This window comes from Triturus cristatus, chromosome 6, assembly GCF_964204655.1.
Source record: "Triturus cristatus chromosome 6, aTriCri1.1, whole genome shotgun sequence".
Classification (NCBI taxonomy): Eukaryota; Metazoa; Chordata; class Amphibia; order Caudata; family Salamandridae; genus Triturus; species Triturus cristatus.
Genome location: NC_140589.1, coordinates 1,129,505,894 through 1,129,521,984, shown reverse-complemented (window position 1 = coordinate 1,129,521,984; position 16,091 = coordinate 1,129,505,894). Strand labels below are relative to the sequence as shown.

Sequence of the window (16,091 nt, the reverse complement as noted above, 5' to 3'; positions counted from 1 at the left end):
TGTTTTCAGGAAATGTCCCAGGGCTGAATCTAGGATCCAGCCCCGTGGTTAGAAAAGCAATCTGAAAAGTAATTAACTGCATTTTACTTAAAAAGCCCATTGAATGTACTATACCTGTAATGTGTTACTTACAAACTGCTTTCTTAAACCTGTAATCAAAACCAGTACCAGTTATACTGCAATTCTGAACTGTGTTCAAACAAGTCAATTACTTCTGCAAAGTATTTATATGCTTACCTGTACCAGGCATGCTTGGTTCTAGAAATAAAACAACTGTATATATGTTTATACCAAACAATTGGCCTAGAGTTCAGTTCTTGAGTGTGTGAGACCATTTGCTGACTGAGTATGTACATCAAATGCACTGTCCTCTGATTCTGCCTTACTGCTCCCTCAAGCTACCTCTTTAGAGAGTAAGGTTCTATCTAACTTTAACCTCTGCCAAACCTCTGGAGACTCTTGGACTCTATACACACTGTACCTTACTTTGGTGCAGCATATATAGAGCCAGTTTCTTACAGCTATCACAGCGGAAGAGGATATGGAGGCTATAAACAGTCAGAAAAGAGGAAAGGCTGCTGGCCCTGATGTTACCCCAAACGAGCTTTACTTAGCTCTAAAGGAATGTTTAGCCCCCAAACTAGCGGACCTTTTTAACACTATCTATTTAGAAGGTTCCCCGCTTCCAAAAACGTGGAATGACGCGACTATTAGTCTGATCTTAAAACCTGGCAAAGATCCCCCTAATTGCGAGTCGTATACGCCCATATCGCTTCTAAATAACGACTATAACATTTTTAGACAGATTTTAGCAAAAAGACTTGGGTCATTATCAAATAAACTTATCCATAACGACCAGAAGGGTTTCATCAGGGGGAGACAGTTGCATGATCTTACTCACTAACTTATTGGAGCAATCGATATTGCCGTCCAGGAAAAGTCCCTTCTTGCAGTTCTTACTTTCGATGCTGCTAAAGCATTTGACCGCGTGAACTGGTCATTTCTGCAGGAGGCTATTCTTCACTAAGGCCTAGGTGAAAATTTGTCAAGAGCAATAGCGAATATATACTCAGCTCCTGTAGCAAAATTACTTATTAATTATAGCTTATCAAAAGGTTTTCAGATCAAAAGAGGTACTAGACAGGGATGCCCGCTCTCCCCCCACCTTTTTAACCTCTATATAGAACATTTAGCTAACATAATAAGGAGGTCTCATGAAATCACTCCTTTCAATTTCAATGGATGGAATTTGAAAGTGGCATTATATGCCGATGATTTAATGATTTATACAAACAACCTGAATAAATCCCTCAACAGTATAATACTGAGGTCATGCATTGGAGCACGATCACACCAGTGATAGAATCTAAAAACAAAATCAAATATTTGGGGATAGAAGTTCTAAAAAATATTGATGAAATTGCCCAAGTAAATTTGGACTTAAAAGTTAAAGAGATGAGGAAGCTATTAAAATCATGGATCTGTTTATCCCTTACTTTTATGGGGAGAGCCAATGTTATCAAAATGGCTATTCTGCCAAAGTTTACTTTTGTTTTCAATGCTATTCCTTTGGAGTTTAAATGACACTGGATGAAAAAGATTCAGAGCGAAATAAATACCTTTACCTGGGCCCCCAAAGGAGTAAGGATAGCCTGGAAAAAGCTCTGCCAAAAGAAAAATCGAAGGGGGATAACCAGCCCAGATCTTATGATGTACTATAGAGCCTTTCACTTTAAGATCATCAGGAATCTTTTTCGACCATATGAACTTTACTCCGCCTATTGGAAAGCAGTAACTGAACATGACCATTGTCTCTATAACTTTGACCACCCTAAGTATTTTAAAAAAAAATTAAAGGTACCGGGGTCAGAGTACAAGCTATGGCATAGATAAGGAAAATTTTGAAGTTTCCGTACTACAGTTAGTTAGCACCAATATGGAATTCTCCGGGAACATCAGAATGCCTGAAAGACACCCTAGCAGGACCTTTAAAAAGAGCAGAAATAGAGAAATGGGGAGAACTTTTAGAGCATGGCAAATTAAAAAGCTGGGACACATTATAGGAAAGAACTAATGCAGAAATATCAAGGTTCAAATACTACCAGTTGGCTAGCTGGTCCAAAGAACAAGAGACAATGTCAGATCATATTGGGAATCTGGAGGAAGAAATACAAAAAGACCCAGCTCGAAAAGAAATCTCGAAATGGTACTGGTACCTGATTCAGAGGGATGAGGTCGAATTTAACACACCAGGCGATATTTGGAAGAATATCTACTGGCTCAAGACTTGCAACAACTCTGGCAAGTATCCTACACTTTTTTATGGTATATTATAATTTCTGCACCCCTTAGGAAAAATCATCTTTTTACTTTGCACAGGTCCTATTGGACGCCTGAAAGATTAACTAAATTGAACAACCAGGAGATTAAAAAGTGTCAAGATAAAGGCAAACGACATTCTCATGTTCCACTTATGTGCTTACCTTGATACTTATTGGAATGAAATTGGTAAGATTATTGATAAAGCTCTAATCACCAATAGTAAGGTATGCACCTTTACTATTATTTTTGGCATTTTGGACACTAATGAACCTATTATTGTTTTAAATAAAAAACAGAAATATTTATTATTATTTACTTTAATCTTATTAGCTAGACGTGAGGTGTGTATAAATTGGATTCTCTCATCTCCTGCTAAGGTGGAAGACTGGCTTTGTTCAGTTGATAAGTTCAGGAAACTGGATAAATCTAGAGAAGAAAGTAAACGTACGAAGTATTGGGAACTTTGGGACAAGACTATGTGGTAGGGTAGGAAGGGATGTCCAATGGTTCCAACAAACGCGATCAACAAATTCAAGGGAATCATCATGGTGGCTCTGTGGTGGTAAACTCAAAGAATTTGTAGGTCCTTAACACATGGTCCTACCTCACTATCCAAGGGCGGCCTCTTTTCCACTGAACATGAGGTGACCTTGCTTGCTATAACCATGAAGATCGCATAAATGAGGACAAAAAAAACTGGATAAAGTGGGGACACAATTCTGCATACAACGAGGTGTACATAAAACGAAACAAAACAAAACAAAGGCTCAGGCAGAACTAAATGCTTGTACGTGATGCATTAAATAAAACAAGCATAAATGTGAGGAGACACCGTTTAACATTAACAATGACAAATGCAATTGTGTTGCTAATAATTTGAAATATTAAATTGATCCTGTCTGGCTCGACAGCAGAAATATAGTACTGATTCCTAGTTTATATTCATTTTTCCCTGCTTTTATTGTCCTTGTCAGGGACCACTGTGTTTATAATGTCCTTTTTCCAATATCAGACCTCACTTGATAGGTGAAGTCCTCATACTTCAGGGTTTCCTCCTTCAATAAATGGCCTAGGGTCAACTCCTTTACCACATAGGTAAGGATATTTACAAGACTTTTTCTGGGGGATTTCCTATTAGCAGTTAATTTAAATGGATCTCTATGAACACTTTGGATCTCCTTATCTAGGTTCACATCTGGTCTATAGAGCAAGATCTCCTCTCAGTATTCTTCAGACAAACTCTTTTACATCCCTTTTCTCTGAACCTTCTGCAACATTCAATAATCTAAGATTATTGCACCTTGAATGGTTTTCCAACCTTTCAAAGTATTCACACAGGATTTTTATTCTGTTGCTTCAAGACCTCAATGTCCCGAGAATTAGTATTCACAGTCACTGTTATTTTTTTCAGATTCTTCTCTAAAGTAGATGTACATTTCACATGGTCATCTATTTTCTCTTCATGGACCGCACATTTTTCTTTTATGCCTGTCTGATTTACATCTGATCTCTCGAATTTCTTTATTATATCAATTCTCAAATTCAACAATATATTCTCTAAAGGATCTTGTGCTCTAGCTACAGTTTGTGAGTTTCCTTTCAGAGTTTGTTGGCTAGTTTCTTCAGATACTTCTAAAGTATATGTCACCTCTGTTCTTTCCGTTACGCCTTGCTGCACCTTCCCGTCTAGGTCAGCGAGATTACTAGTGGCAATGGGATCCATTTAATCCCTTGTACAATACCCTGATCCCCCCCCCTCCTTATTCACACATGCCTGACTTCCCAGCGTCAGCTGGCGTGTCTTAGCCTGCTCTATGAGTATAAAAAAAGAATTAAGCAAAGCTAAAGGTTTCAACAATGCGGCACCTTCTTTGAAGCTACAGCGCTTTGCCTTACAGGTGCCTATTAATGTTTTTTTGATTGGAAGGGAGAATTTTGGTCCTTGGGCGGCTCCTTATCTTTTTATCTGGCATTGACCTCAACTGATATCTATTTTTTACTTAGCAGTTGAGGGCATTCTCGTGGAGGTGAGATACTTTCTGAAGTAATTACGGGATTTTGCAAAGTAGCACCCTAGCAGTTGCTGTCTTTCCCCACCCCAGTCGTAACCATTCCACTCGAGAAAGTTAAAGGTACCTGGACAAAAGATCTTTGTTCCAGCGACATTTGCTGCATTCACTTACAGCTCTCACTCTTCTTTTCTTGCTTGTGGGAACCATGTTCTGCTTCCAGTGCCCTAAGCTCCTTCTCTTCTGTACGGCCCTCTCCAGCTCTCAATCCTCCACAGAGCTTTCTTCATCCGTCTATGCCCGCGGCTGTGCTGACTTTAACGGAGACAACTCGGAAGCCTGCCCGAGCCGCAGCAGCATGAGTGCGCCATTAGAAAGCCGAAACCACGCTCCACCAAAACTCTCGGCTACACCCGATGTCTCGACCCATCCGCCAGCCCAGATGTCTCCACGAAATAAAAACTGCAATTTTAAGGTAAAATTCCCTTCTACAGTCTCAGTGAACATTCTAACCGGGAAGAAAAACCTCCTCATAACGTGGAAAAACGTGAGCACCCCTCCCCTCGGGACCGAGCTCCCGCGACCAGCGTCAGCCTGCCGCCATGTTCCTCCCCTGTTACAGCAACAGTAATGCTGTCTGTCCCAAGTTCACATGCCAGAATCTAAGAATGGAGGGTGGTAAAGAAATTCTTCATTTAAATTCAAAAGAATGGATTGAAAATAGAAGTGAGGAAGGGGAGAAAGGTCACCCTTGCAGAGTGCCCGGTTCTTGCTTAAAAGAGGAGGAGAGGCATCCCCCTGCTCTAACTGTGGCAGAAGGGTTAAAATACAGTGCCATAACATGCAGATAAAATTGTCCCTGAAATTGAACTTTTAGAGTGATGCTTTAAGGTAGAACCAATCGATTTTGTCAAAAGCCTTTTCTGCATCCAACGTGATCGCCACTGTTGGGGAGTCTGTTATTTTGGCTTTCTCCAGGACGTGACATAAAATACGATTATCATCGCTAGAGAGTCTGTTCTTTAAAAATCCAACTTGCAAGGGGTGAATAAGTTTGGGTAAATGTTTTTGGAGACGTTTAGCAAGGATCATAGCGTAGATTTTGCAGTCTATATTAATCAGTGATATAGGTCTGTAGTTTTTAGGATGTGCTGGGTCCTTTCCTTCCTTCGGTATCACAGCTAGGATAGCCTCTGCAGGTGACCCGTTAATCTGGCCAGATTCACTGAATTTGTTAAACATGTTTAGAAGAGGGGAAATCAAAGCTGAGGAGAATGACTTATAGAATGTAGCGTTAAAACCGTCAGGCCCCGGCGCCTTCCCTACTTTAAGGGCTTTTATCGTGTTTCGATTACATTGGCCATTAATGTCATCTTTGTCTTGTTCTGAAAGGGTAGGTAGATTGCATTTGTTTAGGTAGGCTTGAGCTTTAACGGTTCCCAAGTCTTGGTTTTTTCTATACAATGTACTGTAAAAATCTTTTTAAATGTCTGCTATTTTGTCAGGGTCAGAGTGAGATATTCCCTTCTGGTGTAGTAAGTTCTTAATCGTATTATTTTGTAGTTTGAACATTAAATAGGAAGATAAGCTATTCCCTGCCTTGTTAGACTCACAACGTTTGATGCTTTTTTGCTTATGAATCCAAATCCCTGCGCTGTTACTTAATATTTTATTATACTTTTATTTATTTTTCACTAATTCATTCAAAACAGAGATTTCACTGGATATAATATGCTTTTCTTCCAGAGTAGAAATCTCCTTTTCTAGCTTTTCAAGTTTACTGTTAGTGTCCCTGTTCGTGGCAGATCAAATTTTAATGATCTCACCCCTTAGAGTGCTTTTTAGTGCCTCCCATCTTGTGAGGTCCGATGTGTCTCCTGTTTTGTTTACCGTGAGGTGGTTTTGTATTGCACTCTCAATACTTTTTCTGTTTGATTCCGCCGCTAATACCTCATTATTGAATCTCCAGAGGGATTGTTTTTAAAAGGCTTGGGGCCAGTTATGGACAAACTAATACATGAGTGATCAGAGATCACTCTCGGGTCAATGAAGATTTGGTCTATTCTGGGCAAAACATTGCTCGAAATAAGCAGATAATCAATGCGTGAGTAAGAATCATGTGGAGGTGAATAAAAAGTGAACTCCCTACCTGTGGGATTTTGTATCCTCCAAGTCTCAGACAATTTAAAACGGTTGCATAGATTGATAAGGGCTTTGTGTGACTTGTTGACACGAAAAGGGCAGTGTGAGTCCCTATCTAGGGCTAGGTCCATGGGTAGATTAAAATCGCCTGCTAGTATATGCATGGCTAAATCTGGAATTGTTTCAATTTGCTTACTGAGATTTTCCCAGAATGCCAAGTCATCCTATTGGGGGCATAGATATTTGTGATGTAGAATTCTGTGTTGTCTTTTACTAGCTTCGTTCTGACCCATCTTCCCTATGTGTCGGTAGAGCTTGATACGAGGTCTTTGTTGGCTTTTTTGGCCACGAAAGTAAGGACACCGTTCTTTTTACCTATAGCTTCAGAGCCAGTAACCTCGCTGTAGAATCTGTTTGAGTGAGTTGAATTGTTTGGTGTCGATTTTTGTTTCCTGTAAGATAGAACAGGGCACTAGGCAAGGGTGTCCTCTCTCCCCTTCCTTGTTCCTACTAGCGATGGAACCGTTCCTTTACCAACTTCGGAACAACAACCGGATCACAGGAATACACTTCAACAAATGCACGGACAAAATAACAGCATACGCTGATGACATGTTAATCCTCTCCGAAAACACGGAGAACGCTATAACCACACTTATGCCCTCAATAGAAGATTTCTCTGCGGTGTCTGGTCACAAACTAAATAAAGACAAAACAGAGGTAAAGCTCCTAAACAATCTTGGCGGCAAGGAAATAATCGGTAACTCAGGCCTTTCATGGCAACCAAATGGTATCAAAAAACTAGGATTAGATTTTACAAGAGACCTAATTACCACCCAACAGGCCAATGAGAATGCTCTTTTTTAAAAAATCACAACGTTACTAGATGGATGGTCACCAACATTTTTATCTTGGTGGGGAAGAGCAGAGACACTGAAAATGATGATCACCCCATTAATGAACTATTTAACCAGTATGTTACCAATAACACTCTCTAATGACTACTTGGCCAAGATATCTAAAATGTTCAACTCGTTCCTCTGGCAAGGTAAGAGACCCAGAATTTCTTTGCAAGAACTTCAACTCTCCAAAGATAAAGGAGGTCTGGGCCTACCAAACGTCAGGAACTATCAAACTGCGTATCTCTGCAAGCAAGGAGCTAACTGGCAACTTCCCCCACTCTGACTACATTCCAGTATGGGGGGAAATAGAAAGATCAATCATTAACGAAATTCCACTACCTGCTCTCTTAACCATGGATATCTCTTCCACCCCCCATTCTAAGTATATTATTCAAAACACCAAAAGAGCTCTACTACGCCTGGATCAATTGTCTGCGGTAAAAATTAACAAATCCAACTTAACCGCTCTTTGGAACAACCCTTATCTGAGGCTAGATGGAGGGATGTTTTTCTGGGAAAAATGGTCATAAAATGGCATAAACCTAGTCAAACACCTTTTTACAGGGAAACTCCCTTTGCATTTCTACGAGCTTCAAGCACAAATTGATCTAGACTCCTTAGATTTTTATAAATTTCTTAAGCTGAAGTCACAACTCATGCTACGTTCTATAAAACCTACTGACCCGTCGATCCTCACAAGCAGAGCTTTCCAAACTCTGTCTCATGACACCGTACTGTGTCGCCTGCCATGTGTTGGTGTGTCGCTCTTCGATGCGTGGTCTATTCATCGTTAATGATGCAGTAGTACGTGGAAAAAGGAGAGGGAGACCGTTAGATGAGCGTGTGCATGCAGCCTCGTTCCCTTTGCCACACACGGCACATGCGCAGTCTGCTCCGCAGAGTAAAATAAGTTGGCGCCGGCTTGTTCCATAAGGCAGAGGTAACTTCAGTCAAATGACTGTTCCTTTTCCCAGCGAACTGCACACACAGCCACACTATCACGTAAACACACGCCCCTTTACAGCACTAGGCAATGGAATACACACACCCACGAGAAGGCAGCCTAACAGCGATGAGTGCATTGATCAAAGACTGCCGTTCTCTGATCGCGGCAGGTTGGAAAATGGCGCCACGTTTAGGAAGAACGGTGATGAGCGGGAGGCTAGCGGTAAGAATGGAGTATCACCTCAGATTATCAAAGCAGTGAGAAACGCAGATCCAAGTAACTTATTTCAGTATATTTACCCAATAAAAAATATTTTAAATGTGAGCACGGTCAAGATGATATCATTTAAATACATATGTTTCTGTCGCTCTCAAAAGCACCAATACATTTCTAAGCCACAAAAGCAGTTTAAACTCTACTTTCCCCCATCTTTGTTAACAAGGTTTCAGTCCACTCATGACACCAACGTGCAGCTGCTGCAGTGGACAGAGTAGGTCAGGCCACCAACCTTACATCACTCCATGTCTGATTCCAACAACGGAGCCGGTATTCCAGATTCCTTTGGGGCATGGCCCGCACAGCTTCCTCCGAGACTGCCGCATTGTGCTGGGCTTTCTCTGTCCGTAGCCGGGACTATGGACTTGAGCACTAGGGGGTACACCACCGCCTCAGTCTCTACGTCCCCCAGGGCCCAGGTTGCCTTCAACCACCTCTCAGTCCTCTGCGTCAGGCGAGGCCCACTGCTTTCAAGCCCCAGCAGCACCCGCAATTCCAGGCAGCAGCATACATGAGATCCAACCCCCAGATAATCATTTTTGGGAAGAAAGGTAGATCTTCTTTATTGCCTCTAGTGTAGTCCAAAATATTTGTTTTAGCCATACCCTAGTAGTCAAAGAGGATACAACTGTGGATGTTCTATCTTAAGCACATGTTACATATGGTAAAAATAGAGTGCCAAACAATGTAAAGTAGCGTGCTATTAACATGCAGGGTGCACCGATCTTAGTCCTAGTAGGTAAAAAAAAAAAAGAAGTAAAAGAGTGTAATACGATGAGTGTTCAAACGGCAGCGTGCTCGCTGACATTATGCAAGTGGGTATAAACGAAAATAAGAATAGAAGATTTGTAAATGTGTCAACTACTGAAAAGTTAAATTGAGCGGGCATGCTCACTATGCACTGCCTTCTAGATCATTATGAAGTATTACCAAAGGATGTCTTACCAATCTTATTTGTAAAGTTAGTGCGCCGAGCCTCAAAGCTCCAAAGACATTACACCCAAAAGAAAATGCTTGTGCCATATAGTCATGTGAAAGCAGTCAGTACTCATTGAAATGTGTGTGACGCAAATGTGCCCAATGGTGTAAAGGACAACATGGTTTGGAAATGTATGTGTGTTATCTTAGAAACCATATATTTTTAAAAATATGAATGAAAGGTTTGTGTGAGATGTTGTGTCCCATACATACATTTTGTTATTTACAATTTCTATGACATACGTATTTGTCCTTATCTCTTATATGCAGTTAATTTAACGTCCGGTTTGCTAGTTAAACTGAATTACCGTGTCGCGAAATGATGCATGTCTAAAAATACAGTTAATTTAACCTCCCCTGCCTTGGTAGTAACTTCAAAGAGACTCGTTATAGTTCTGTCAGTCTCATAATTTCAGATGGAAGCATTTTCAATATTATATACAACGAAGCCATAGTTGTTGCCTATTTATCTTGTGCAACTAACAACCATTGGCAAAGCCAATAGTCCTGGCTTGTTGTAGGTGTAATGTTACTTGTTGAATAATATAAATGGATTGACAGAAGCAGCAAAGTACCAGATGGGCGGCACACTATGCTAAGCGCAGATTTCTAGCCACACCCTTAATTACATTGGCCACGGTCCTTTGAGAGACCCCTCGGTTTTTGAATCCCACTTAAAGCCCTGGATTCAGGTAACACAATAGTCAATCATGGCAATATTGAAATAGAAGAAGGTCCTCGAGACAGATTAAGTCATTTCCCATGAGTGTCTCAGCCTTTCCAATTTGGGGCAGACTTATGAGCAAACTTCACAACATGCAGGGATCATTGGCCGAGCTGTCTTTGATGCATTTTTGCACACGGACCTCCTCACGTACCTTAGGTCCTTTTTTGCGTGACATAATATATTAAACTTCAGTGGTCCCAGGCAAATATCTACATAATCAAACGAGGTTGTCACTTTAAACGTGGCCTTGTAAGCGAGTACATTACAATGAGAGAAACGTGCTAACATCTGTTAAACGACAAAAAAAGTTCCGCGCGGGAGACAGGAACCCACGGGGACATGGGAGAACATTATAAAAGAAATGGCCACTGCAGATTAGCTGGAAAGTGTCAGTCTATTTAAATCCCAAATACGATTGTTCGACCTGCTTGTTGGAGGTGGGCGGGGCGGGGGGCTCACTGGTGCCAGTTAGTCACAGCTTTGGAAATTGGTGGGACGGCAGGCTTTGAAGTTCCCACTGGAGCTTTAAGAGAGGTGTTAACTAATCGGAGGTGCATGACAAAGAGCCCTTCTGGGGAGGATTTTCAGTGATGCGAGCTTCTTGCGGCGAATGACATGCTTATCCAATCAGAAGGGTGAACGAATGCTTTCTGGGCAAATGAAGCAGGCCTCCGCCATGCTGAGGGCTTCCGATGCAACCCTGGAAGATTTAGACTGTACTGGTGCTGGGGCCCGGGGGGCGTAGCTTAAGTGGGGTGTTACACCCCCGAATAAATATATGTATTTAAAATAGTCGGGTACAGGTTCTTTGAGTTCAATATGATGAGGTGTGTGTCGGATTTCACAGGGAATATTTACATAAACACAGACTAAAACGCACACACACACTGTGCTTTGAAAGTCTTCAAAAATGTTACTCATTTTACACAATATTGTGTTTTCTCTGACTTAGTACTCCTACCAATACACATTCATCTCACTTTTCACTGCTCCCCCCCCCCCCCCTCATGTGCCCTGCTTGTCGTATAATGTTTATTGGCGTTATACGACAGCGTGATTGTTGGAAAATCAGGGGCTCTTATGTTATAAGAGCGAACCCGCCATGTGTAATGTGTTTATCTTGACAGAGTAACTCAGGGCCAAATATGAAGGCAGCAACCAGTGAATGTTGAAAACACGGTCTGAAAATGCTATTAGGAAATCATCAAAGGAAATTTCTGGAATCCTTAATATTGGTGGCTTCTTCAATGCGTGTATCATAAATTAAAATTCACGCATTAAAATCTGCCTCTTTACTCATTTAAAAACTAATAGGATAATTCAGCGATATTATAATTTTAATGGCCATATATCACTAGTTATCATAGCCTTATCTTAGAGTTATTCTGTAATAATTGTATGTATGCATCTTAATGTAAGTTATCATAATTTCATTTTAACTTGCCTGTGGTAACTGGAAACTAGTTTTAATGTGCAAATCTTAACGGAGTAATACAGGGCATTCGTTAAAACATCTAACTCAAGGGACCGTACCTTCACAAAATAACTTATGGACCAGTTGAACAGACGTGCTGAAAGACTAACTCAAGGCCAGTATTTATGTACATACCTTGAGAGAGTAACTTGTGGACTATTTTAATGGGCATGATAAAAGAGTAACTCAAGGCCGATTTCAAATTGCATACTATAGCAAATGCACGTTGTGACAATTCACACTGCCATGAGTTAAAAGATGTATTCAGGATCAATATTTGACTGGTGAGGCAGGGATGCCTGGTATGTGTAAGGAAGGGAGGCAAGGGATGGACGAGGCGGTATTGGGAGTGCTGTAACAGAGTAAGTTGGCCAATATAAGCTCAGGTCCAGAATTAATGTGCGTACTTTAACAGAGTAACTCATGGCCATTATTAATGTGTGTTTTCTAAAAGACTAAAGGCCTCATTTATAAAAAAAAATGATGCGGCGCGCTGGAAGCCATTTTGCTGCGCCGTGCTGCGTCATTTTAAAAGCACAAGTATACGTGGTATTAACAACAATATGACACATCCATGTTCTTTCCCCTCTGCTGGCGCAGAATTGGCTACCATGAGCCAGTGCAGGCACCCTTGTGTCATGTTGCAAGGGTGACTGCATTGCAGGGATGATTGTTTTTGTGCAATAAGGAGCACCTTCCTGCCCATAAACAATCATTGATGACATTTTCCTCTTTCTATGCATGCTGGAGAATTCAGCACCCATAGAAAAAGGAAACAAGCATTGGCATAGCCAATAGGTCTCGCCTTTGTGACCTTATAAGTGTTTAGCCATGCAACAGTTGCATAACTAAATACTTATAAGGTCCCAAAAGCGAGACGTATTGGCTATGCCGAGCGCCCGTGCGGCCGCGAAAGTGATCGCAATCGCGATCAAACATCAAAGCGGCCGCGAAAGTGAAAGTAATCGCGGTAAAGCGCGGCGCATGCGCCCGCGCACATGCACTGTAGCTCTAGGCTGGCCTGGTAGCACTTTTTGGAGCCCTCTCAATAAGTCTCGCCAGACCAGCGCATGCTGGGTCAGGCGAGACCTAAAAACGAGGAGAAATTAAAGTATTTCTCCTCGTTGCGCCAATCGTATGCCTCCCTTGGGGAGGCGTAGGAATCTGACGCATTCCAAGCTTTACAAAAATGTGTAAACCTGGTAATGTGTCAGGTTCCATGGATGTTGCGTGGGAACACCACAGCAACACCCATGGAACGCCCCTTTCATGCAGAGTAATGTGTGAAAGGGGGCCATATTTTCAAGGCCATGAAAAGTTACACAGGGTGACTTAACGTGGCCTTGTAAATATAGGCAGGCACACTGCGCCGCCAGTGTCTCAAATAAAAGTGACACACCGGCGGTGTACTGGCCTTGTAAATTAGATCCTTTCTCAGGGCAAATATTAATATGCTTTACCTAACAGAGTAACCCCCGGCCAACATCAATGTGCATCCCATGACAGAATATTTGGCCAATATTAATTCAGGGCAAATATTAATCTGTATCTTAATAGAGTTGCCCATGGCTATTCTTACTCTGCATTCACTAACAGGGTAACTCTGAAACAATGTGCATGTGTGTCTCTTGAGAAGTCACTAAAGGCAACACCCTCAGTGCCAGTTGTAATGTGTGTTTCTTACCCGAGCAACTCAGGGCACTTAAGCTGTATATTTTGAGTAAATTAGTAATAAGGAAAAGTTTTTTTAGTTTTTTTAATGTATATAGGTTTTTGTAACACTGTTCTAAACACACTCCAATAACCTCTGACTCTTTATGTTGGGGTGAGAGTGCATAAACAGAATAGAAGAAAGCAGCTTAGTAAGTCCAAGGGATGAAGATGAGGTGTACCTTGACGCCCACCTTCCAATATGTGCCGAAAGATGTCAAGTATTTTATTAAGACCATATAATCGGAGTAACTCAGGACTAATTTTAATATGCAGAGTAAGTTAGGGACAAATTTAATATGTGCTCTCACAGACATATCTGTGGAGTGAAAATTTAAATCTGTACCATGAGAAATCATCTTAAAGCACTAACTTGCCCCCTTGACCTAATTAGAAGCAGCTGGCTAGTCACAATCCGTAGTCCGGATAGGATAAAGCTACAGCTGAACTCCTGGAGATATATCTAGCTTCCATAGCACAAGGATTGGCAACAGAGCATGGACTGTGGCCTGACTCTGTGCCCAAACCACTGTGGGCTCCCATCCCTGCTGCGCATGTCATTTGTTTGTGAGCAGTGGTGGTAGGTCACAGGCTATGTACTGCGGGGATGTTCTGCAGGCCGTGCGCAGAGGCGTGGGCAGTGGGGTCTGGACTCCAGTGGCCATTCCCTGTGCCCAAACCACAACGAGCACCCAATCCGTGCAGGGCACACTTTCCGCTGCACATCGTCTTTGGCTCTTCCCTTCACTGATATTTTTCTCTGTCTGTCTCTTTCTATCTATCGCTCGGCCTCATGATCATTCTGTCTGGTTTTTTTACACTTTGTGAAGGCCAAGAATTGAATCGGATATGAAAATGGCAACAGATTCCACTGTTTCAAATGTTTGCTTGCTTGAGCGTGTCTTAGCTTGCAAATAACGTGCTGCCTTCAGAATTTTTTGCTCTTGTGGTACTCGAGTATTCCATGCCTTTGAGTCTTCCCCCAGCATTCACAGGGCCAGACACCTCTCATAGTGCCCCCCATGAAGTGTATTATTTCCCCAGCATGAAAATCGCGATCTGGAATCAATTTTCAATTTTCAAGATGGCAAAAAAAAATTCCACAGAGCCCTTCACCAGGCAAAAAAAATTGTCAAAAAAAATCAAATATGATTGACAGTATTCATCATTCCCTGAATCACGGTTTTAAACCACAAACATATACAAAAGTATTAACACTTTCAAGCTCGCCCAACATATATACCAAAGCAACAAAAGTTGGCTCTATGAGTTAAGTTCATCATTGACGGCGTTTTTTTTGCTATCACTCCAAGCAAAATTTCCTATGGAGCCTAAAATAGGAAAACACAACTTTATTAACAATCTATTTTTTCCCTTTCACTGAAGTGTCTGAAATTTGCAGTGCCCGGTCCCAGCTGATTACACTTTTAGTTTACATGTCAAAATAAGACTGACATGCCCTACTTTGTAAAGAAGAATGATTTACCTCTGTATGAGTCCATCTAGCACCAGCTGGTGCTGGAACTTCCCATGATGATGCAGGCCTCCTAGTGTGTCTGAGGGGTTGTGTCCTTTTTAAATATTTTTTTTTCTAAACAGAAATACCATTAATCTTTCTAAGGGAAACATCAGCGGCCTGCGAAAGGTAAAGAAATATTTTTCTGCCCGAATTAGAGCCTGTCAGTCTTACTTTGTGTTGTAGGGAGGTGGCACTCACACTGGCTCTTAAAAACTCCCCTCTCTCACTCTCCGCACCCTGTTTAGATAAATATTTTTTTGACAAATTTCGTACAGATCCCTCCTAAGAAGGCAAAGTTGTATGCAAATAAAAAATGCCTACACAATAGAAAGTTCGTCTGAACATAACTACAACGCCAGACTGCCACTGCATAATGGGTTGTCTATGAGTGCATCATTATCACGTAGGAGCACTAAAAGGCAACTTTACTATAAGCTCCAAAATAAGACACGGGTTGCCCTCTGTATGACGCAGGTAGGCCGGCAGCCAATAAAAGGGTCCTTGCTCTCTGTTCCTAGATGCCCAAGGCATTTATGCCCACCGGGCGCTACCGACTCAAAAAAGTGGATCGGTTTAAATCAATTGCCAGTTCAATAGAGAAAGGACAGAATTTCGTCTAATCTGTATTAGCATAACAACGGGCAGGCAGGGACAGTTGTTAATAACACCAAAGGGATTGTTTAAGCTGAGCATGTGTTTGAGCTCCACGGGCTGATTCATCTTGTCAACTTTTTAGGGGGGGGGGCGTTGGAAGGGAGTCTAAAAACCTTCCCACTGGAAGGATGAGCTACAAAGCAGAAGGAAAGCGCTACAAAGGGTAAAGGACAAATGGAATTCGCCCTACCTCCCATCCTGCCGCTTTGTGTACCCTTACTTCTGCCTGGGTTAGTCGACATAAAGCTTCAATGGCAGGTTCTCTACAGACAGCTTGAGAGGAGTGGAGTACACGGGCCCGCGAAAAAGGGCGCGCTCGAGCCCTGACCCGCGCTTTGTTCTGGAGGAGTGGTCACCTGCCACAGAGCACAATGCGTGAGTGGGCCTGACCCTCGCGCTCCCTCCCCGCTGTCCTTCGACGAGACCGTTGCT

General features: G+C 41.9%; 1 long non-coding RNA gene across 1 annotated transcript in view; it reads right to left on the bottom strand.

Moving 5' to 3' along the window:
* The window catches only part of LOC146821085 (uncharacterized), a 95,456-nt gene extending 79,571 nt beyond the window's left edge, over nt 1-15,885 (bottom strand). The window contains exon 1 of the long non-coding RNA XR_014962660.1: nt 15,850-15,885. This is a non-coding gene — a long non-coding RNA (uncharacterized LOC146821085). The remainder of the gene's footprint in view (nt 1-15,849) is intronic.
* Nucleotides 15,886-16,091: the final 206 nt, after the last annotated feature.